This window comes from Octodon degus, unplaced genomic scaffold (genome assembly GCF_000260255.1).
Source record: "Octodon degus isolate 3935 unplaced genomic scaffold, OctDeg1.0 scaffold00013, whole genome shotgun sequence".
Classification (NCBI taxonomy): Eukaryota; Metazoa; Chordata; class Mammalia; order Rodentia; family Octodontidae; genus Octodon; species Octodon degus.
Window position 1 is genome coordinate 14,241,494 of NW_004524589.1, and position 25,329 is coordinate 14,266,822.

General features: G+C 35.7%; 1 pseudogene; it reads left to right on the top strand.

Moving 5' to 3' along the window:
• Nucleotides 1-19,534: 19,534 nt before the first annotated feature.
• LOC101578714 lies at nt 19,535-20,627 on the top strand (annotated as a pseudogene).
• The last annotated feature ends 4,702 nt before the right edge of the window (nt 20,628-25,329 follow it).

The window sequence follows — 25,329 nt, forward strand, 5'->3', positions numbered from 1 at the left end:
TATTTCACAGGTATCAGCACATATATTTAGTCAGGGTGAGAATCCTACTAGTCAACTGCTAGTTTCAAAAACCTGATGAAGATTCTCAGGATCACTGCCTAGCTTTTCCACTTGCTCTCTCTTCATTGTTTAATCCTTAAGTTCTCATTTTCCTTTTATTCTGTTATACCTTTCTATTTTTATTTCTTCTTTTGAGTTCTTACACTAGGGAGACTATACGATATTTGCACATATAGTTGTGGTTTATTTCACTTATAAGTATATCTTCTAGTGGCATCCACTTAAGTATAAAGGCATTGAGTTTATCATCAACAACTGAGTAATACTCCACTATATAAAAATACTACATCTTTTTCTTTTAATTGAGAAACAACAATGAGACAGTTTCAAACCTGATTAATAGGACAGTTTCAATATTTAGCACATTGTACATTGTTATCTTGTTAGTGGTTATCCATAGTACAAGAAGCAAACAGGATATCCTGTCCAAGCACTATTAGAACAAATCTTTCTTCTCATTGAATTAAGCGAAAGTAGCTGTATATCTATCCTATCCTAACTATTCTGTATATGCAAATACAAAATGGTCCTTTCTTTGTATCCTTTCTTTCTGTTTAGTCCTGACAGAGATGGGTATTCCATTGTATTCTAAATATTTTAGGTTAGTGAATTCAGCAAAACATTCTAACACAGTCCAGCAATACACAATAGTAGTGGGTTTTCCACCGAAGTTGTTGATTTGAGCCTTCCACAGCTCAGGACTTTAATATGGTTTTACTTTATATACCTCATTTTTATAATTTCTGCTGGATGGTTAAGACCAAAGTGAAGCAAAGCCTATATAACAAGAAATGTAACTTTTGTATCTAATAAGGTCAGTCAAGTACCCTCAATATTTATCCTATAAGTCTGTAGCACACTTTGTAGATCTTTTGTCAATGTCAGCCATGTGGATGAGTCATGACCATTGCTTGGCCAATTTGCTCTCTGTGAAAGCCTGAGAGAATGTTTTCTCTCCATGTGACTCTCCTTAACCACACTATAAGTTATCAATCACATTCCTCTGTGGCTCCATAATCTTCTTGTTCAGAAAATTTGGGATACAACTGAATTACATGATGTTGCAATGTAGGTTCTCCTATGTCCTGAGTCTTCACTGACCTTGAAAGGCTAGGGCCAAAATGTTGACTGACTTTGAAGCCCTTCCTTTTCTCTAATTTTTGATCTGAAAACTTATGTTGTTAACTCTCCAGAAGAGAAGCTTATTATTACACTGAAACTTATGCAGTTCGGTTTATGTTAACTATCTGCCTAAATATCAAACATCTTAGGTATAATAAGAAACAGGTATTTCCCATCAAGTATTGATATGTTAAACTTTAAATCCCTACAGAATGTGAAGAAAAAATAATTTTAAATATAAGAATAAAGAGTTACATATTTTTTACACAGAAATTTAGAAATCTAACCACATACAGCATTATAGTAGAACAGTCCTGTGACATTTTTTTCTTGTGTCTTTTTTCATTTATTACCCTGTACTTAAAAGTAAAACCCTTTTATGTGAGAGACAGTATGGTAATAATTGGTATGTCATGACAAGAAGTGTGTACTTAGAGGACCAGAATGAGAGGAATTCCAAGCGTGACCCTACTATTACACATTGCTCACTTCAGTGCAGTTGCTTAGTTCACAGGTATCAGCCTATATACTTAGTAGAGTGCAAATCCTACCAATTAACTACTAGTTTCAAAAACCTGGTGATGTTTCTCAGGATCATTGCCTTACCCGTCTTGTGTGTATAAATATATGGTTTTGCCCCTGTCATGTTTCCCAGCTTTTCTCCTTGCCCTCTCCTCATTGACCAATCCTCAAGTTCTCACATTACTTTTAATTGTATTATAACTTTCTATTTGTATTTCTTCTTTTGAGTTCTTATACTAGGAAGACTATATGATATTTACAGATATGGGTCTGGTTTATTTCACTTATAACAATATCTTCAGGGACATACACTTAAATATGAAGGCTGCGAGTTTATCATTCTTTATAGCTGAGTAATACTCCATTGTATAAAAATAACACTTCTTTTTCAACCATTCCTCATGTGATGGGCATCTTTGTTGTTTCCAAGATTTGACTATCACAAATTGTGCTGCTACAAGCATAGGTACATGTATATCACTATGATATGATGTTTTCAGTTCCTCCAGGAACGTTCCCAGCAGGGGGATAGCTGGCTTGAGTGGGATTTCTGTCCTATGATTTAGGTAGTCTCCACACTGATTTCCATCATGGCTGCACCAGTCTGCATTCCCACCAGCAGTGGAGAAGGGTTCTTTTTTCCCCAAAGCATCTCCAGGATTTGTTGTTGGTTGATTTCTTTATGATAGCCATTCTTCGTGGGGTGAGAAGTTATCTCAGTGTTATTTTAATTTGCATTTCATGGATGGCTAGTGATTGTGGAAAAGTTTTTCATATATTTACTCACTTCTTTAATCTCATCCTATGAGAAGTGTGTATTCATCACAGATGCCCATTTCTGAATTGAGTCTTTAAATTGTGGGGACCTAATATTTTTTAGTTCTTTATAAGTTCTAGAGAGCAGACCTTTGTCTGAGTGTTTATTAGTCAAGATTTTTTCCAAATTTGTGGGTTGTCTTTTCACTTTGTAGGTAATTACTTTTGATGTACAAAAAACTCTCAATAAGAGGAGATCCCAGTTATCAATTATTTTAAGTATTACCCTTGTGGTTTGATATTTGTTCATGAGCTCTTTGCCTACACCAAGGTCTTCATGAGTTCCTCCTACTTTCTCTTCTAGGAGATTTGGTCTTTCTGTTCTAAAGATTAGATCTTTAATCCATTTTGACTTTAGCTTAGTGCATGGTGATAAACCTGGGTCGTTTAATTTTTGGTATTTAAAGAGCAGGTTTTTCCAGCACCATTTGTTAAGCAGGCTTTCTTTCAATAAGCATATTGGGCTCTTTTGTCAAAGATGAGGTCGCTGAGTGTGTTTGTAGAGACCTTATCTTCTCATCTATTCCAGTGATCCTCAGGTCTATTTTGTTGCCAGTACCATCCTGATTTTTTCACAGTAGGCTTGTAGTATAATTTCAAATCAGAAATTGCAATGCCTCCTGACTTGTCTTTGTTGCCTAGGATTAACTTTGAAATCCTAGGTCTTTTCTGGTTCCAAATAAATTTTAGGAATGATTTCTCTCGGTCTCTAAGGTATTTTGGTGGTAGCATGATAGGGATTGCATTTAATATGTACAGCAATTTTGGGAATATTCTTCACAATGTTGGTTTTTCCTATCCAGGAACAGGGAATATCTTTTCATTTTCTGATGTCTTCTATGATCTCTTTTTTCAGAGTACTGTAATTTTTCTTGAAAAGATCTTTGACTTCTTTAGTTAGATGAATTCCAAAGTATTTCATTTTTCTTGGTGCTATTATAAAAGGTATTGTTTCTGTAATTTCCCTCTGAATGTGTTTGTTATCTATGTAGAGGAATGCTATTGACAATTGTGCATTGATGTTGTATCCTGCTATGCTACTGAATTTGTGTATCAATTCTTGTAGCTTCTTGGTGAAGAGTTTTGAGTCTTCCAAGTATAGTATCATGTCATCAACAAATAATGTTAATTTAACTTTTTACCTATTATTATTCCTTGTGTTTCTCTCTTTTCTAATGGCTCTAGCTAACGATTCCAGAGCTATACTGAAGAGGAGCAGTGAAAGAGGACATCCTTGTCTTGTACTAGATTGGAGAGTAAAAGATTTCAGTTTTTCCCCATTTAGAATTATATTAATTGTTGGGTTGTCATACATGGCTTTTATCAGATTGATGTAGATGTTTTCTATTCCAATTTTCTGTAGGACTTTGAACATGAATGAGTGTTAGACTTTGTCAAAAGCCTTTTCTGCATCAATTGAGATGATCATGTGGTTTTTAGATTTGGCTCTATTGATATCATGTATTACATTTATAGATTTGCATATATTGAACCATTCTTCCATCCCTAGGATGAATCCTACTTTTGTCATGGTGTGTAATCTTCTTGATGATTTGCTGTATTCTATTTGCTAGGATTTTATTGAGGGTTTTTGCATCTATGTTCATGAGGAGATTGGCCTATAGATCTCTTTATAGTTGTAGCTTTCCCTCATTTTTGTATCTGTATGATACTTGAATCCAGGAATGATTTTGGGAGGATGCTTTCCTCTTCAATTTCATTGAAGAGTATGAGAAGTATAGAATCTATATTTCCTGTAAATTTCTAAGTAGAATTCAGCTGTGAATCTCTCAGGACCTGGACTTTTCTTTTTCAGCAGGCTTTTTATTACATTTTGTATTTCATTGACTGTTACTGGGTTTTGTGTGCTGTTATTTCTTTTGATTAAGTTTTGGTAATTTGTACCTTTCTAGGAATCTTTCCTAGAGTAAAGATTCTCAATGTAGCTGTTTATAATCTTCTGAATTTCCACTGGGTCTGTAGTAATTACACCCTTTTCATTCCTTATTGCTTGTATTTGAATTTTTTTTTCTTCTTTTGAACAGTTAAGCTAGGGGTTTACCAATTTTGTTTAATCTTTCAAAGAACCATTCGTGAAATCTTTGAATTGTTTTCTTCATCTCAAATGAGTTAATTTCTGCTCTAATCTTTATGATTTCTTGTGGTCTTTGGGCTCTTGTTTGGTTTGCTTTTCCTTTTCTAGATGGTGGAGGTGCAGCCCTAGAGTGTTCATTTGTTCTCTTTCTGTTTTCCTAATTTGTGAGTTCACAGCTATAAATTTCTCTCTCAGAACTGCTTTTATCCCATCCCACAAATTTCCATAAATTGTGCCTGAGTTCTCATTGAATTGTACATATTGTTCAATTTCTTTTTTAATTTCATCTGTGACCCATTGGTTGCTGAGTAAGGTGTTGTTTAATTGCCATGTATTAATGGGTTTTTTCTGATTTCTTCTGTCATTTATTTCTAGTTTCATTGCACAGTGATCAGATAACATGCATGGGATAATTTCTGTTTTCTTGCATAGAATTAAGCATGACCTATGGTCTAGTATGTGGTCTATTTTATAAAATGACCTATGTGCAGTTGAAAAAATGTGTACTTAGCTATGGTTTGGTGGAACACTCTGCACATGTCCACTAAGTCCATTTGTTCCAAGCTCTGCTTTAGTTCTGCTACTTCCTTCCTAATTTTTTGTCTGCTTGACCTATTTTTTGGGATAAGGAGGTGTTAAGGACTCTTGTTAAGATTGTGGCATTGGATATTTGATTTCTCATGTCCATTAAGATTTGTCTTATATAGTTAGGTGCTTCCGTGTTTGTTGCATACATATTTGTGTGTTACCTCTTCCTTTTGAAAATTTTTCCCTAATTAGTATAAAGTGGCCTTCTTTATTTCATTTCATTATTCTTTGTTTAAGGTTGAGACTGTCTGAGAACAGGATTGCTAACTCTGCTTTTTTCTGTAGTGTTTTGGGGAATGTAGTATTGTTTTCCATCCTTTGACTTTCAGTTTATGAATTTCTTTATGAGTTAAGTGTGTTTCCTATGTACAGCATATTGTTGGATTATGTTTCCTAATCTAATGTTGCAGTGTATTTCTTTTAATTGGTGACTTGATTCCATTTACATTGATGGTTATATTTGAGATATATTGATTTATGATTTTCTTGTTATTTATCTGCTGTTGTTTATTTCTTTTACTACTGTGTTATAGTTGTGCCCTATTTAGTTTGTTCCTTCTGTCCTTGTTCATGGAGCTCTTATTGTTTTGGACCTCTCTAGAACATCTTTTAGTAGCCTATGTCATCATTACATTCTCTAGTTGTTCTTTGTCATGGAAGTATTTCACTTCTCCATCAAACTTGAGAGTTTTACTGGTTCTTGTAGTTTGGGCTGGAATTTGTTTTCATAGAGGACTTGAAGTACGCTGCTCCATGCTCTTAACTTCATGGTTTATGAAAAGAAATCTATCGTTATTCTGATGTTTTTTCCTTTAAATGTGATCTGTTTCTTTTCTCTAGCGGTTTTCAGTATACTGTTCTTGTGCTGGATTTTTGGGATCTTGTCTATTATATGTCTGAGTGTCTTTTTTCATTGGGTTGATGTTCTTTGGAGTTCGGTATGCTTCGGCTACTGCGTGTCAGATTTTTTTCCCAGATTTGGGAAGTTTTCTGCTATTACTTCAGCCCATATTCTTTTTATATCATTTGGATTGACTCTTTCTTTGTCTTTGATGCCTATTAGTCTCATATTGTTTATCTTTACATTGTCTTGCATTTGATGAATGATTTTTTCCTACATCCTAATTGTTTCTAAGAGATCTTTTCTTACCATTTCATTAGCTGCATCAGCATCTTCAAGATCTGAAACTCTCTCTTCACTTACACTCAAATGGTTTTTCAAGCTTGCGATTGAGATTTTATGTTAGTCTATATCTCTTTGACTCTGTTTTATGCGATCTATTTCTTTCCTGTGTTGCTCATTCAAGTATCCCATCATTTTTCTAATCTCTTCTATTTTTTTAATATCAGTGTCTTCTTGAGTTGCAGTTTTTAATTCTTTTATTTCAGAGATTATTTCTGATCTGATTTTCTCCATATGGTTCTGTATTTGATTTTTTACTTCAGATGCTATTAATTTAGCTATTTCTTTTTTTATTTCAGATGTTATTTCTGATGAGTTCCTCTATAACTTTCTGCAGTTGTTTCTTTACTTCAGAGACTATTAATTCAGAAATTTCAGCTGAGTGATTCCCATGTTCTTCTGTCCTATTTTCTTTAGTACTTGTTCTGGGTGGGCTTGGGGCCTGAAACTGCATTGTGCTCCTTCTTTTTGTCATTTTGGATAGCACTGTCCTCTGACATTTGGTGTAGAGCTTTGTTGCAGTTATGACATTAGTACCTACTGAAATTTGGATGCAGATTAATGAAGTTTGAATTCACTTAGTTGTGCCTGTCTTGGGTCTGGCTGCTCTGCTCAGGTTCTTCCAACTGCAGAAGTGGGCTTCGGCTGGGTCTGGAGGATTCTTGAGAGTGTGGTGGAAGTTCTTGCTCACAAGCAGGGCCCAGACTAGGTCTGGAGGGTTTGAGGTGTCCAGAGAGCTTTGTGGAAGTTCTCATTGCTGGACCTTAGCTGGGCCTGGTGGATTCCAGCAGGTACAGGGGGTCATGGAAGCTCTCCCACACAGTCACTGAGCCTTGGCTTGGGCTGAGTTTGGAGGGGTACAGAGAGTGCAGCAGAATTCTCACTCACTTGCTGGGCCTGGGCTGGGTCTGAAGGGGTCCAGTGAGTACAGGGGAGTGTGGAAGTTCTCCCATTCATTCGCTGGGCCTGTGCTTGGGCTGGATTTGGAAGGGTACTGAGAGCATGGAGGAAGTTGTCTCTAGGACCTAGAACCCCAAAACAGGAACTGGGAGAGCACTGCATCAAAATCTAATAGTTCAAGGGGGACAAACATGTCACAAGAGAACGTGTCAAGAGATGAGGCAGCATCAATATGAATAAGAGTCTCAGATTCACTTCATCTTCTCTATCCAGTTAGTAGGCAGAAGAGTTGGTACAGAAGGCATTTTACACTTAATCACTTCAAATTGAAGATGACACCCAGTTTTTAGCCATACTTCACTCTGAGGAACTAGGTACTCACTTTCAGTACATGCAAGTGAACTAGGAAAGAGGGCTGGATGAAATTATTATTGCTTTTGCTCAATCACCTAGGTTTTACAACTATACCTAATTAGCACAGGATTCTTTTGTACTAAATGCACATTTCTTTTATATTTTCAAATTTCTAATATGTCTACTCCATGCCACATATTTCCTTAAACTATCTCAGTATAGGTAAAGTTTGGGTAGTTTTATTATACATAAATATTTAAAATATACTTATCAAAAAAAGGGCTACAGATGAATGTCCATTTTGTATCTGTGTATTCAAAGTGGCTAGTATAGATATATAGTTTAGATATATAGTTACATTCTCTTAATGAATAGAAGGATTTGTTCTAATGGTGTTTGTAAATAGGATATCATGTCCACATCTTGTACAGCAATTAACCACTAGGAAGAATGTATGAAATGTGTTAATTATTGAAACTGTCCTACCAATTTGATTTGAAACTCTCTCATTAGTATTGATTTCTCAATAAAATTATGAAAAAAATAAAATATACTTAAAAGGATTGATTCTTCTCTTTATTTACAACATTATCCAAAGAGGCCTGAGGGGCAATGCCAAATTTACCTTGATCACAGAAAAAAGCAACTGAAAATTGTGTCTTAAGGGAATTTTGACTTTTGTCTTTATCTGATGATTTAAAAAGATATCAAGATTATCAATGGGAAGAATATAAACCATCAGACATTCCTTGGGTGCATTATAAATTTGCACATATAATATACATAAGATTTGATTCTCAGGGTTAGTATGAGCCTGAGAATCTAGAGCTTATTCTGAAAGCTATTGACAAATGAGTAAGGAGATACACATAATATTTACAACCCTCAGTTCACCTCCTTTGAGAGATTTGATTTAAGGATCATATTTTCCCTTCTGGCCCATGTGCCATATTATAATGTTTTGCTAATTGCCTAGCTCTGTCTGATTCTTGAGCTTGCCAAAACAAATCTGACAGTAATTCTTTTGTGTTCCTAACTTTTTTCTTGTGATTTCTCATTGTACTTTTCAGAATTTTTTGCACCTTAATTATGCATATTTACAACCATACAGTGTCACGATGCACCTATTTGGAGTATACACTATGAAAAATTGGTGCATGTGAACAACAAACAAATATTAAATCAGAATAAGCAGCATTTGTATCTCAAAATTAATCATTTCTTTGTGTTGAGAATATTTAGTTTCCTCTATTAATTTTGAAATATATAATAAATTATTGGGAACTATAATTATGCTATAGTGCTATAGAAAGATAAAACTAATTATTCCTACCTAAAAAGATTTTGGAATTTGTTCTCTAACATCTATCTTAACCCCTAATCCCAGTCTTCTTGGAGTAATAATTCTTTTATTTTCTACTTCTACTAAAGCAGCATTCTTAATTTCTTCAAATTGTTAAAAGCATGCAGTTTTTGACTTTCTGTGCCTGCTCAATCACATTTTCCACTTAGATGTTTCTTGTTTGTGGCCACTTCTAATTTTCAGATCTGCATTCATGTCACCTCTTTAATCAGGTGGGTAGGTTTGATAACATTCAGGCTTTTTGTTTAATTGGCTTAATAAAATATTTTAGCTTTACTGTGGCACAAACATAGATGAAAAAATATTTAAAATTATCCTTCAGAAATTCATAAGAATTATTGATAAAACTAAATGACTGTCTCAAGTGAAGCTGAAAATGTGGCTTTACTATCTCAACTAACATCTTAAAATGGCAATATTTATGTGATAAAAGATAAAAGTATTAGTACTGTGAACAAATCTCTTATATTATGTGGAGTTAATGAATAAAACTTCTAAACCAACTGGAATAATTAGGACATATTTTCTATTTCAAATATTAAAGCAATGGACATTAAGCTACATGAGTTGGTTGACCATTTTGGATCACGAATTTTCTGTAAGCAAATGTTGAATCTAAGTTTGCTAGAAGTTTGTTTTGCTTCGTTTATATTGAATATCATTTATTTATTTATTAATTTATTTATTTGGCACAGGTCTTACTATGCAGCTCAGACTCATAGTGATCCTCCTTTCTCAGCCCCTCCAATGTGGGCAACACAGGCGTACACCATCATGCTAGCTTTCAGTGGCCAGCTCAGCAGGGTCCTGCACAGCATGTGGTACCAGGAATTGAACTCAGGTCCTTGAACTCTCCAGACAGTCACAGTCACCTAGAGCACCAAGCTATCTCCCCAGACCAAAATTTTTAACTTTTTTTTTTTTTTTTTGGTGCTGTACAGGGGATCAAACTGGTGATCTTGTGCTTGCTAGGCAGGTGCTTATGCCTCTGAGCTCTATCTTCACCCCAGTTTCATTTATTTTAAAAAGCAAAAATTTTTTTACAATATTATACTTGTCAGTTGAATATATGGGAGTAATTTATGTATGAAACAGTGTAACTATTAGGTAGCTTTTTAGAAAAAGCTGCGTGGAATGAAAAAGTACACCTGAAAAGTAAAAATTGAATGTTCTAGCTTTTAATACATGACTAAATATAGAAACACACAATTGTGCATAGAAATAGAAATGGGGCTGATCCTAGTGGTTAGAAACTGTCTCAGTTGTTTCAATAAATAGGCATATGTACCACTAAATTACATCCCACACATGGTTTTCCTGTTACTCACTAGCATCATTACAGAGAAGGCACAGAGCTATTAAAAGATGAAGAGTGAATACAATAAAAGGACTTTTAAATTCATGGCACAATCCATACGCATTAGTCATACACGTGCTTGTCTACATAAAATTGCATATATTTTTGTATCTCTAACATTTATAGCACATTGTTTTGGAATCCTCATTTGCACCAAATACCTGTATGAAAAAAAAGATGAAATCACAAGATATAAAGAATACGTATGAAAAACTTGATTTTTAATAATTGTATGCTTTCTAATGGACACAAATATTTTTTATAACTTTAGTTTAGCAATGAAGTCAGATGTTGGGTCTACAAATGCGACTCAATAATGGAGCGTGAAGCCATGGCTTCAAGTGCCAGCACTTCAAACTTGTCTCCTCAATGAAGAGATCAAGATCAATAAATTTCAAAATAAGAAATTCACTTATTTCATCTTTAACATTTGCATATTATTTAAATTTATATTATGTCTGTCTAGGTTTTTCTCTTGTAGTTAATAAAATTACAAAGTATTGCATAGTTAAACCTTTATAAAAATCAGAGATTTGATGAAAGAATCACACCTACAAAACACTCCTTCACACCTGTGCAACACAAATACATAATAAAAAATGAACACTTTTCACTTAGACTTCCTGTAAAAGAAAACTTGTGTTTAGTATGTTTGACCTGACTAAAAGATGCTTAATCTGTCCTTTGCCAGCTAGAAGCTTGCTTATTTGAAATATTTTTGTTCATTATAGCTGCAATGAGTCCATGGCTCAGTGATCAAATATATCTGAGTATATAAACCATATTGTTCCAAAATGTTGATTTGAATATCTAATTTCAGTGTGCGTACAATTTCTCTGAGTCATTAGATTATGAATTTCATACAACAACAGATAGTTTCAATGTACATAGTGGTACAGTAACAATTTGTCTCATTCTCTTTGTAATTACCATCTGTTTGCACTGATGTGGTAGGATCTGCCACTGCCATTTAGATGATACCGAGGGGATGCTTGTAATTAGAGATACTGTTCATGGTACATCATTATTAGTGACATATTACAGACATATTCACTATGGCTGCTAAAGGTTGGATGTTTTATTATTGACCATAATAAATATTGCAATAAAGACGCTAAAAATAGTAATATTTGAAAACTTTTTAAAAATCGTGTTAAATTTTTATTCTGTGTAGAAGAAACTAATCAATAGTCATGAACAACATATTATATTGTAAGTGTTGTGTCAATCACAATGACAGGTACATCATTCACAATTTAAAGGATGATTTCTCATTACATAGGTTTCTGATTATGTGTTATGCATTGGACATATAAAAATGACAACATTAAACTCTTCAAGGAGGTAGTATCTTTTTATAGTATAGATGATAATAAAAAGAAAACTATTTATTATACCTCTAAGAGGTATGCAAAGGGAATTTTTGCTTTCCAATGCCTAGTTAGCAACATCTAACATCCTAAAGATTCCTGACATATTTAATTTGGTGGATGAACCTGGATAATCTATGTTGCCCAGTGTTTGATCAAACATTATTCTAAATCAATGAAGGCAAGCCTTTTTAGCGACAACGCAAAACTCACTTAGGTTTTCAAAGTGCTAATACTGCAATTAAATCTGAATTCTAGGGCTGGTGAGATGGCTCAGTGGTCTAAAGCACCTACTTAGAAAAAGCTTAGCAAAGCACAAAGACCACGGTTCAATCCCCAGCACCACATGCCAGCCAGCCCCGCCCCCTGGTGGGCTGACCTACCCCCCCACATATAAATAAATAAATAAATTAAAAAAAAAATAAATCTCAATTCTAAAGATTCAGTTTGGAACTAAAGAAACACTCAGAGCGAGGGAGATGGCTCAGTAGAATAAGCGCTTGCCTGGAGAGCACAAGGGTCTGAGTTCAATCCCTGGTTCCACCAATAAAAGAAAAAAGAAAAAGAAACATACACGCGAAATGTAGAAAACCTGTCTTTTTCTTAGAGAATATACCTATCACTAAGACCAGAATTTGGTAGAAATATGAACATTAATGCTGTCTTTGCCAAGAGATTACATGGAAATGAGAAACATGTAATTGGAGACCAGAATAAAGGTGATTTTTATTCTGTACAAGGTATTATGAAAATATGCAGTGAACGTTTCATTTATAAAAATAACAAAGTACTCAACTTTTCTTTTGACACACTTATCTACTTATTCTTGCTCCATTATGAAACCATTCTGTGAAGTCCTCTTTCACACAGATCTTCACAAGGTGTGCTCAGGACCAGTGTCAGTGTCACTCAATGATGTCCAGTGGCAAGGCAAGATCATAAGCACCATGCACTGCATCCTAATCCACTCTCTTCTCCAAACATTGTGCTGTGTAATCCCTGACTCTTCTTTAGAGCCAAAATGCTTATGAAAGTGAAATGTTTTGAAAAGATTCAGGTCATCTGGGCCACCAGTGCAGCACAGATAAAGACCCTTGAAGAATGGATAAAAAATGTGATATTTCTATACATTGGAGTACTACTCCACTATTAAGACAAACTCAAATCCTTTATCAGTAAATGTACGTAACTAGAGGCTATACTCATAAGTGAGACAAATCAGACCCACATGTGTAAATATCATATTATTTTCCCTAGTGTAAGAACCTGAAAGAGGGGCCAAGGAGATAGCTCAGTAGGATGAGCACTTGCCTGGCAAGTGCAAGGGTCTGAGTTCAATTTCTGGTTCTGAAAAAACACACATATATATATATATATATATATATATTAAAACCTGAAAAGTAAATAGATATAGTAAAAGGGAAGGAAACTGAATTTAACAATTAAATAATGAAGATGAGTGAAAGGAGGAAAGATAGGGAAAAACATACAATTATGTGTACAGAATGATTGACATGATTGCATTCATAATTTTCATCAGTTCTTTTGAAAATAGCAGTGAATGTTTAGGACATTCACCTTGCCTAGATCTGTATGCTAATATGTACAATCTGAGCAACTACATCAAGGACAGCAATGTGTAATACAAAACTCATGGTTGAATGCCTCTCATCTTGGTCTTCTAAATGCGTACCATTTTTAATGTCTTACCAATAATTATATTCCCTTTTAAATGAATTAAAACCAAAAAAGACAAGCAAAAAAATTAAGATTTCTTGAAAGCAAACACCAGTATTCAATTATTTTCCCCATTTTTATAACTATATCTGTTATTCTGAGGAAAAGTTTTAGTAATAAAAATAGATAATATAGCAACCACTGTTATTTAGCTATTCCTGGTTTGAAAATCTATAACACATGCATTGTTGTATGTTACCCTGTTCATCTTTTTTAAATTTGTTTTTACTTCTATTTTTATTCTTCAAAATAAAATAAAATAAATTATAAAAAAGATTGAAATTTAAAAGAGTACTTGAGGGCTGGAAAGATAGCTCAGTGATCTAAGCTCCTGCCTGGCAAGCCCAAAGATCCTGATTTGATCACTTATACTGCATAGCTTGGGGGCTCCAGAATCCTGGGCATGCCATGCTGGCCACTAAAACCAAGCATGGTGGTGCATGACTGTAATCCCAGAACTGGGGAGGCTGAGACAGGAGGATCACTATGAGTCCAAGATGCATAGCGAGACCCTGTACTAAATAAATAAATAAATTAAATATTTATTTATCATTTTGGATTATTGAGTTTTTTTATTTTTCCATAATTTAATTGAGAAACAAATAGCAATGAGACAGTTTTACACCAAATTGGTAGGACAGTTTCAATAATTAACACATTGTGTACATTCTTCCTAGTGGTTCATTGCTGTACAAGATGCGGACATGATATCCTATTTACAAACACCATTAGAACAAATCCCTCTATTCATTAAGAGAATGTAACTCTATATCTATCCTAACCACTTTGAATACACAGATACAAAATGGACATTCATCTGTATCCCTTTTTTTTTTGTTAAGTTCCTTTATTTGAATATTAAAGGGTGTTAACTCAGTAAAATATTCTAAAAGAGTCCAGTAGTCCATAATAGTATTGGGTCTTCTGCTTCACTGGCAATGTCAGAATTGTTGACCTGAGTCCCCTATAGCTCAACATCACAGTATGGCTTTACTTCTTTTACTTCATTTTTACACTTTTCTGCTGGATGGTTAAGACCAAGGTAAATTAGAACCTATTCAACAAGAGTTGTAGCTTTTGGAGTTGTAGCTTTTGGGTCTGTCCTGCTTAAAGGTTGTATATGGTTAGATTTTTGGACTTATGTGTAAACATAAGAATTATGTAATTCTTTATGCCTATTTTTGAAAATGTATTCTAATTTTTTAATGTTTTTTCATCATATTTTGTAGGGACTTAAAGTTCAGCATATCAATACTTGATGAAAAATACCTGTTCCATGTTATGCCTAATATGTTTGATATTCAGACAGATAGTGAGGTTAAGCTTAACAGCCTAGGTTGTATGGTAATAACAATAAGCTTGTCTTCTGGATGGTTAACAACCTAAGTTTGAAGACAAAAATTAGAGAAAAAGGAGGGCTGCAAGGAAAGTCAACATTTTGGTCCTAGCCTTCCAAGGTCAATTAAGACTCAGGACATATGAGAACTTGTATTGTAATGTCACGTAACTCAGTAGTATCCCAAATTTTGTGATCAAGGAGATTATGGGGCCAAAGAGGAAAGTGATCGATGATGTAGAGTGTGCCTAAGGAGAGTCACATGGAGAGAAAACATTCTCTCAGGCTTTCACAGACAGCAAATTGGCTAAGCAATGGCCGTGACTCATCCACATGGCTGACACTGACAAAGGATCTACAGTCTGAGGTGCAAGATCTCAGCATAAATCCCGAGCAGATTTCACTGATCTTATCAGAACTAAAATAATTTTTTAAAGGAGAACTAGAACCATTTCAAAAAGTGGGGAGGTAGATAAGATAAATGTGTTTGAAGTGAGGAGGATTAATGGAAAAGTATCTTTTATGGTAAGTTTTGAAAGTTAACATTCACTTTAATTCAAGTACATTGTTTATGTCAGAAGTTTTCCCTAAAAGGTGTTATTTAAAAATATATGTTGGAGGCTGGCCAGATAGCTCAGCAGAATAAAGCACCTGCTTAGGCAGAGTGCGGTTGCTGGAGTTCGATCCCCAGCGTGTCATGCTGGCTCTGCCCCCTGTGCAGGTTGAGAGGGTGACTGAGACTGGGCATGGTGGTACACTTGGAGGAATAATCCCAGCACTTGGGAAGCTGAAAATGAGAGAATCACTAAGAGTCCAATTTACATAGAGAGATCCTGTGGACCCTGTCCTAAATACAGAAAATAAATAAAAAAATAAAAATATATGTTGGAAGAAAACTCTTAGCTTGTGTGTGTCTGTGCGCGCGCGCGTGCGCGAGTGTGCGTGTGCGTGTGCGTGTGCGTGTGTGTGTGTGTGCGTGTGTGTGTGTTGGAGACCTAATTTGTAGTGGTACATAGTGTGATCTCATCTGGAAACATGGGCTTTGCTGAAGTACTAATTTCTTGGAGCTGACATGCTACAGAAGAATGAATTTCTAATCCAATAGTACTATTTTCCTTCAAAAGACAGTTTATATAAACAAACAAAGAAATACACAAGCAGAAGATGGTTAGGTGAAGGTACAAAGCCTCACAGGGAGGACTCCACATAATAAAAAAGGCAGAAGCTGGAGCCAGAAGGCTGTAAACCAGGAAAACCAAAGAAAGCAGCAAATTATCAGAAGCTTAGAATGGGCATGAAAAGACTCTTGCACAGATTTCCTGAGGACTGCTGTCATGTTGATACCTTTGTCTCAGACACCAAACCTCCAGAACTGTGAGAAAATAAATTTGGTGTTTTTTAAGTCATGCTGTTTGTTTTGCACTGTTATTACTGCCTCAGGAAACTAATAGAATTCTATGTCTGGGGAACATACAAAACTACATACAACATAACAAGTGAGAAAGTGGAGTCTCATATTACAGGGAAAAAAACCACAACAAATATATTCACCAGAAGTAATCTGGATTCCCTTATGAGCAGATTTTACTATAGAAACTCCTTAGTCACGACAAATTTGGACCTGACAGTGACTGCGGATGTTCAATCTTTAGTATCATTAACCATTGAATCAGTTTATTGAGTGATTATATAGGGTACAATCTTAAGTCTACTAGTAATGGGCCAAGAATATTGGTTTAGAATTTGAGTAGACATAAGAGGGCTTTAGGAACTAAATTAATGCAGTAGTGTTAGTAACTTTGAAATAAGTAGAAGGATGTAGGAAAGTTTATGTGATATATATTTTAGCATTAACACATTTTAATAGAAAATAGCGTATTTAGTGCATCCGTAGATATTTGATGCAAGCATAGATCTAAAATTTTAGTACCATAATTATTAATAATTGCTTACAGCTTTAAAGATTAACTACTATTATCATAACTTTTTTGACATAGCAATGCCAATGATTTGTAATTTATACAAAGCCAGAACTTCAAAAGGGAACAATTCTCAGGGTCAGATTTTTTTTTCTCATTTTGTTTTTCTGAATATTGAAATTTATGTAACTATAAAGATCTCTCCTTGTCTATTATATGTCTAGGTCTTTATATATTGTATCAAGTTTTACTTACTTTTCTTTCATGCTATCCTAAAATGTAATCATGTAATCACCAAAATAGTACTTTTTAAAAATGACAAAAATGAATGAGGAAATGTATGCCCCAAACTTCTGATTAGTTATAATACAATTAAATTGAATTTAATCACTCCCTTGGTGCATTAAGAAAAAGTTTCTGCTATGAAATTAGCAGTGGAGATAATAAAGCAGTATGTTTGCCTGGGGAGATGTCTCAGTAGGTGGAGTAAGTGCTTGCCTGGCAAATGCTAGGGCCTGAGTTCAATCCCTGTTTCTGCAAAACAAAACAAAACAAAACAAAACAAATGGAAAAAAAAAAACCAGTATGTTGCCTCTCAGTGTATAAATAAATACCTATATTTCAGTTGAACTCTCAAACCAGAAAACGAACAATTTTTTTTTAAATGTATTTGGTACAGGGTCTCACTACAGATCTTTGACTCATAGTGATCCTCCTGTTTTAGCTTCCCTAGTGCTGGGAGTAGAGGCATACGCCACCATGCCCAGACTTGGTGGCAGGCTCAGCGAACCTGGGGTGGGTAGGGTGAGGCTTACACAGCCAGGGATCAAACCCCAACCTTTGCATTTTTAAATTGTTTTTTAAATATTTTATTTATGTATTTATTTGACACAGGGTCACACTACGCAGCTCAGACTTGTGGTGATTCTGTTCTGGAGCCTGCTTTTCAGGCAGGCACTTTGCCAAGCTGTCTCCCCACTTCCTGTTTTTTCGGTAAAAGGTAAAAATAGCAAAAAAAATTTTTTTGCAGGCCATATTGCTTCAGAGTGTTTAGTATGCTGACTTCTGCCCAGAGATTCAGATTTTGTATCAATTTAATATCAATTAAGAATTATAGTGCAATTCCAACAGCTTTAGGGTTTTTAATAAAAATTAAATTAGATCATGTACTAACTTAAAAACAATCACTTAAAAGATGATTATTATTTTAATACTTAAAATATTTAGCAGCTCTAATAATGTTTCATATGGTTGCATAGCTAAGCTCACCTCAATTACGTGCTTCACAAAAATCATGCCACCATATTTCATATTGTTCTAGATCAGTGAATTAGAATTAGGATCTCAGTGTACTCAGTTGTACAATACTGACTTCACTGGGCTTGAGCAGTAGATCACGCTGTGATGTGCACCTGGAAGATAAACTGTCTTATTGTGCTTATCAATGTCAACTAGAGAAATAGATATATTATTACATATATTATGTTAAATTATAAAATATATAAATGATTACTAAGAGGGCCTCCATAAGGAAGGTAAATGACTGTGTACATGCTGCAGTGTCAAAGAAGCTCATCAAAATTTGAAGGCCTGGAGTTCACAGAAGAGTCCTGTACTGTTCAATGTCAGAAAGCCAAAGGTCTGGGTCCAAAGACTGAAGAGTCTGTGAAGGAAGCCTGAAGGACTTGGAGATGAATATTTAAGTCAGTGGAAGAGACTGAAGCTCCTCTAAAGGAGGAGGAAAGGAAAGTCTTTCCCTTTTCACTCCCTGCAGGCTGCAAGCCTATTGGTTCCTGTCACTCACGTGTGATATGGGTCTTCCCTTTCCAGTTATAAACCCACAGGTCAGTATGCACACAGTGGTAACTCTGCTCCACTAATGTGCTTTTCTTAATCCATTCAAATGGTTTTCACCACTGACTATGACAGAGTGATCATTCCAGTTTCAGTCACTCACATGTGTAGTTTGTAGACAATATTTGAAAGACTGGCTTTGCTGGCCCTTACTCTTTTTCCAGGAAATTTCAACTTCTTCAGTGGGGTCTCCCTACATGAGTGGTGGATATTTTTACATGGAAATTGAAGATGTCAAATTATACCAACACAGAAACTAACATTTATTTCTAAAATTTAGGTTAGAAAATCTCACAGTTAAAGACAGCACAGGCCAGCAGCGATGGAAGACAATAGAAACTGGACATATCTCAGTAAGAATGTTGGAGAATTTGGGACCATTCTACACCTACCATTTAGCCTCCTGTGAGGTCACAAATTCTCTACAGGTTTCACTCTCTTCCCATTACTCCAAAGCTTCATTTTAGTATACTACTTTTCTTTATTTTAGGAAATCATATTTAAATAAGGACCAAGTCTTGATGAGGTTCCTTCAATGTGGCTCCTCATGTACTGTTTTCTGCAGTCAAAAATCTTGTTACCCACCTCAGGATGGTGGAGCCTGGATAGCATCAGTGTTACTCTGCAGAGAAGACTGTAATATTGGTGAAGTCAAAGTTAGGACTGGAGGCACTTTGTTGTATTCAGTCAAGTTGAGCATATAAAAATGCAGAGCAATGAGACCTTTAGATTGGAGAAGCAGAACCAGACTCCAAGGAAGCATCTTCAGCATCACCACCAGCAGTAACAGCAACAGCAGCCGTGACCCCCAATACCTGCAAATGGGCAAAGGGCCAGTAGCCAAAATGAAGGTTTGACTATTGACCTGAAGAACTTTAGGAATCCAGGAGAGAAGACATTTACCCAATGTAGCCACCTCTTTGTGGGCAATCTTCCTCCTGATATCACTGAGGAGGAAATGAGGAAACTATTTGAGAAATATGGGAAAGCAAGAGAAGTTTTCATTCATAAGGATAAAGGTTTGGCTTTATCCACTTGGAAACACAAACCCTTGAAGGATTGCTTAAGTGGAGCTGGGTAACATGCCTCTCAGTGGGAAACAACTGTGCGGCACTTTGCCTGCCATAGTGCATCCCTTACAGTCCAAAACCTTCTTCAGTATGTGTCTGACGAGCTACTAAAAGAAGCCTTTTCTGTATTTGGCCAGATAGAAAGGGCTGTAATCATTGTGAATGATCGAGGAAGACCCTCAGGAAAGGGCATTGTTAAGTTCCCAGAGAATCCAGCTGCATGGAAAGCTCTGGACAGATGCAGTGAAGGGTTTTTCCTATTCACCATATTTCCTTGGCTTGTGACCATGGAGCCTGTGGACCAGTCAGATGATGAAGGACTTCTAGAAAAAGTTGTTATAAAGAACCAGCAATTTCACAAGAAGCAAGAACAGCCACCTTGATTTGCATAGCCTGGTTCTTTTGAATATGAATATGCCATGCGCTGGAAGGCACTTACTAAGATGGAGAAGCAACAACAGCATCAAGTGGACTGCAACATCAAGGAAGCCCGTGAGAAGCTGGAGATGGAGATGGAGGCTGCTCGCCATGAGCACCAGGTCATGCTGGTGAAGCAGGATTTAATGAGATGTCAAGAATGGAAGAGCTGTATAAACAAGGGAGACAACTGTATGCGCCGGGAAGAAGAAATTCACAGCAACAAGAAAATATGATGTGGTGACAGTGGGAAGGATTCAAGGGAACCTGCTCTGATGCATGAGAACAAAAGATAGAGATGGGCCAGATGGCTACGGGAGGTGCTATGGGCATAAACAACAGAGGCGCCACGCCGTCTGCTCTGGTGCCAGCTGTACCCCAGCTCCTCCAGGACCTGCAACTATGATGCCTGCTGGACCCTCAGGATTGACACCACCATCAAGTGAACACTTTGGCCAGGCTGCTACGATGGAAGGAATTGGAGCAACTGGTGGAACCTCTCCTGCTTTCAACCATGTGGCTCCTGGAGCTGAATTTGCTTCAAACAAATGTCGCCAATACTAATGAAGTTGTATTGTCTAGTTTCCTAAAACCCTTAAAAGAAGGAACCATTTTGGACAAGCTAGAATTCTACTTTAAAAATGTGTTATGGTAAAGCGCCTGCAAGCAGGCACAGGGGCCACGGGTTCAGGTTCGTCCAGTCAGGCCTGTAGAGCCAGCCCCGCCCAAGGGAAGCCCTGAGACAAAAATTGAGACTGGGCGTGGTGGCCCGTGCTTGTAATCCCAGCTCTTGGGAGGCTGGAAACAGACAGATCACTAAGAGCCCTATTTAGTAGTGAGACACTGAACACCCTGTAAACACTTCCCTAAAATTTAAACAAACAAAGAAAAACCCAGTGATTCCTCCCAATTGTTAGGTCTTCCCTGTCCGTTCTACTCTAAGGCAGTATGCTGAGGGCAGGGCAGAGGATAAGAGAGGGTGATATTTAACAACTTAATCGATTCTGTGTGATGCATTCCTAAAATTTCAAATACAATGAATTGTTGAAGGCTGGGGGGAACTATGACTGAATGATTCCTTAGAGTCCCATTGATCTTGAGCATTCCAATTTTTTGTCCATTGTGTTTTACCTGATTTCTACACCCCTCATGCCCAGAGACACTGCCGCATACACCACAAAAACCAAACATTTCCCAGTGACCTCAGCCCCACTGTCTTATCTGCTCCAGGTGAGAATTCAGGCAAATGTCCTCAGAGGCCAGACAGCATATGCACGGTTCTGCTATATTCCATATATTAGCCTTTCATGTACTAAAGACATTTTCTCTTAGAAACATTCATTTTAGCATATCTTTAAAAAATCTTGTGTTCACTTGCCTCCATCTTTTCCTTGGGTAAGGACATCCAAGAAATGACATTTTTGTGTTTATGATGTTGCTGTTCACAGCTTTTCTTGATAGGCCTAGTACAGTCTTGGGAAGAGGGCTGCTGTATGCTGAAGGTCTGACAGGAGCTCTTAGCCTTGCCTATCTTAAGTAGTTACATTGTGCATTTTTTACTGGGGTACCATGTTTGATTTATCCCTTAAATTTTAAGTTTTTCTGAGAAATGGAACTATAATACAGCATCAGTTTATTGCAGTAAATTAAAGCCTTAAAAAAATCTTGTGACCCAAAGAAATATAATAAGTACCTCCAAAATGCAACAATATGTTTCAGTCATAGAATAATTGCAATAGACACTTCTCTTAATGTGACGCTGAGGGTAGACAATGTTTGACAAAGAGCAGTAATGTATATATTGGAATGTTGACAACCATAAGAGTATGTAATCTGTTCCTTGATTAAGATTTCTCTCCCCCAAAAATCTGAATACCTTCATTACACTACTCTTTAGAAAGCATCCTTCATTTCATCCATGTGAAATCTTTAGGATTACACATTTCATCCTTCATTTCATTTCATCCATGTGAAATCTTTAGGTGGGGAAAGTAAGCTCTAGTCTGCTTATAAAGTGTGACAGACAGACTTAGTCATTATATTACACTATTTCTAGGTATTTTAGTTACAGCTATTATACTATTTTAAATATTTTATGAAGTCCCTATGTTACTTTATGATTTACTTCATAATTCAACTATGATGTCTGCAGTACTCTGATATGGTACTTCTGTAAATATGGAACTGTTATAAAGCTTTTTATTTCTTGCAGATAATAATTTTAAAATATTTCACTGCACTCCTAGAAAAAATTCAACAATTGTAGAGATATTAGCGATATCTGGTCCTTTAGGCTAAAAATATCTGTTTCAAAAAGGTTAATAAAATTAATTTATAATACCTAAATAGAATATTGATTCCTGTGAAATAAGTCTTTGATAAATTGAAAGGTTCATGTTAATTGTGTATGAATTATAAATTTCATACTATATGACGGTCATGATACATTTGTGATTTGACATATGGAATGCAAAGGCAGATCAGTTATTTGTAAAAAATATAAAATCTTTTTTGCTTATTTGTATCATACAGTTTACAGCCTGAAAGAGAGATTTGAAGAGTTATAACTTAATTTCCTTAAGGCAAGAGTAAAGGAAGGGTCTCTATGGCCCAATTACACGGGCTCCAAAGCCAAGACTCCTATCAGGCTTGCCTCCAGCGGCATGGCACAGAGTAAGCCCGTGTGAGCTGTACGGCAGGTGTACTACTGATAGCAGGGTGATACCTTCCTCGTCCAGCCAAATCCTTTCCAGGACGGGGTTGGGAGGAGTGGTGATACATTTATGGGCATTGATATAGCATCCTTAATTCCGCAGTTTTCCGATAAAAGTCTTCCATAAACACCTGAAGGCCTTTTCACACAAAGGGAGATGAGTAATGTGTGTATATTTTCAAACATCTATGCAGTCCACAGTGAGCACATTCAGAAAGCTACTGACATAAATAATGAAATCTGAGAGTATAATTTTATTTAAAATCATCTTAATTGATTTTCTAAGATCACTAAGAATGCTTCCTTGTATACATTTTCACATGCTTTGATGTAAACTTTCCTTTTCTTCAGATATATTATTACAGAGCTTCTTCAGTAGCAAAATATAGGTTGTTATAATCACCTTTGCATTGCACAAAATAGATGTAATTTTGACAAATTCTATGTATCATGAAATGCTTTGTAATTTTTCACACTCACATATACACAGAAACAAGCAGATTTTTAAAACATTTCTTAGATATAAAGTGACATTCTCACTTTGTAAATAAGAAAGCTAAATATTAAGAGATATTAAGTAAATTATCCCTCAAAGTTACATAATTCCTGATTTCTAGAACTAATGTTGTTTTACTGTATTATCTGATACACTATCAAATTATGAAAGATTTACTTGAAATCGTGTAGAAATTACATGTTGAAATGTGGCTTTTATGAGCATGTCTCTCTTCCCAAGCAACAAGTCTAGCACCACAACGTGCACATTTGTATTGTCTGCACTTTCAGCTGCGTGAATGGCTACGTAACTTGAAGGGAGTTTCAGGTTATAACAGTGTCAGCTATGGTAGCCAACTGTGCAAAGAAATGACACATAATGACAGAAAAGTGATGGCAATTTGCAGGATATCAGTTAAAGGATATTGGTTCTCTCCTACTGAATATGCGCTCAGTTCAGGATGTGTGTGGAGAAGACCCGAAGTTTATTACAAACACATCATGTCTCAGACATGAGACTAGGTATTTTCTATCTGATGACAGATTAAAATTTTCATTTATCTCTTAGGGAATATATATCCTTTACCATGAATGTGTATATATTTTCTATGATGATTCTCTGTGTTAGTTTCCTTCAGAGGTCATAATAAAAAGCACATTTTTCTTTCCTTACATTAAAATAGCAGAAAATCTATGCGATAACTTAAACATACATTTTGTTGCATATTTCAAATAATCCAATAAAAACGAAGGAAGGAAATTAACTGTTTCAGCTTTACATATTTTATGATACTATATATTCATACTGCATGTCAGGTATGTTTCATTTCTCTTTAGAAATAATGAATAACAGAACATAGGAAATACTTTGTTAATACAGTAGCTAATTATAGGAAATAAATCAAGACATAGCTGCAAACACTTCAAACATCTGTGCAGTTGAACTGTACATGTGTTTGTATGGCAGAAGAGTCTTACTGGAAGTATTTCTAAGATACAATTGCAGCAATATGTTTTATTTAAAAGAATGTCCTATCATATCTTACAAATAAGAGTAAATCAATTTCTAATTGTTGGCTGTAGAGAATTAAGCCTCTAAATATTTAAGCTTAGATTCCAAGCTTTAAAGCATTGATTAAAATAAATTTTTCTGGGGAGCATCAAGTAAAAAAACAAAAACAAAAACAAAAACAAAAAACAAACCTTTTTTTAAAAAAAATTTATTTATTTATTTATTTATTTTATTTATTTATTTATTTCTTTGGCGGAACCAGGGATTGAACTCGGGCCCTTGTGCTTGCCAGGGACGCACTTAACCTACTGAGTTATCTCTCTGCCCCCACCAAAAAATGAATTTTTAAAAACAATTTTTAAAAATTATTTATTTGGTACAGGGTCTCGCTACGCAGCTATGACTCGTGATCCTCCTGTCTCAGCGTCCTCAGTGCTGGGCTTATAGGCATGCACTACCATGTCCAGTTTGGTGGCCAGAATGGTATGTGTGGGGTTCCAGGGCTAGCACAGCATGCAGTACTGGAGACCGAACCTGAGTCCTTGTGCTTGTCAGGCAGGCACTCAGACCACTGAGCTCTATCCCTAGACCTAAAAACAAAAATTTTTGAACAACAAAACATCAAAAAGATATGAGAACATTTTAGAATAATATTACCCAAATTATGCCCAAAAATATGGAAATAAGTTGGAAGTAGGACATTTGTGCCACAGTAATGCATTCAGAGAGTCTTGAGGAAGCCTGAAAGTGCTTTTAACACAAATATCTTAATTAAAGATACTCGGGGCCAGGGGGATGGCTCAGTGGAATAAGTGCTTCCCTGGCAAAAGCAAGGGCCTGAGTTCAATCACCGGTTCCAAAAAAAAAAAAAAAAAAAAAAGGAAAAAACATTAAAGATACTCAAGTCAACTCTAGAGGAATAACTCACACACCTGAATGGATTATAGGGAATAGCTGGACTTAAAAATTACAATGTGATCATCCTAAAAATCTTAATCATATGTATTTTTAGGCCATATGTTTTTCAGTTTTTTTTTTCCAGCTTG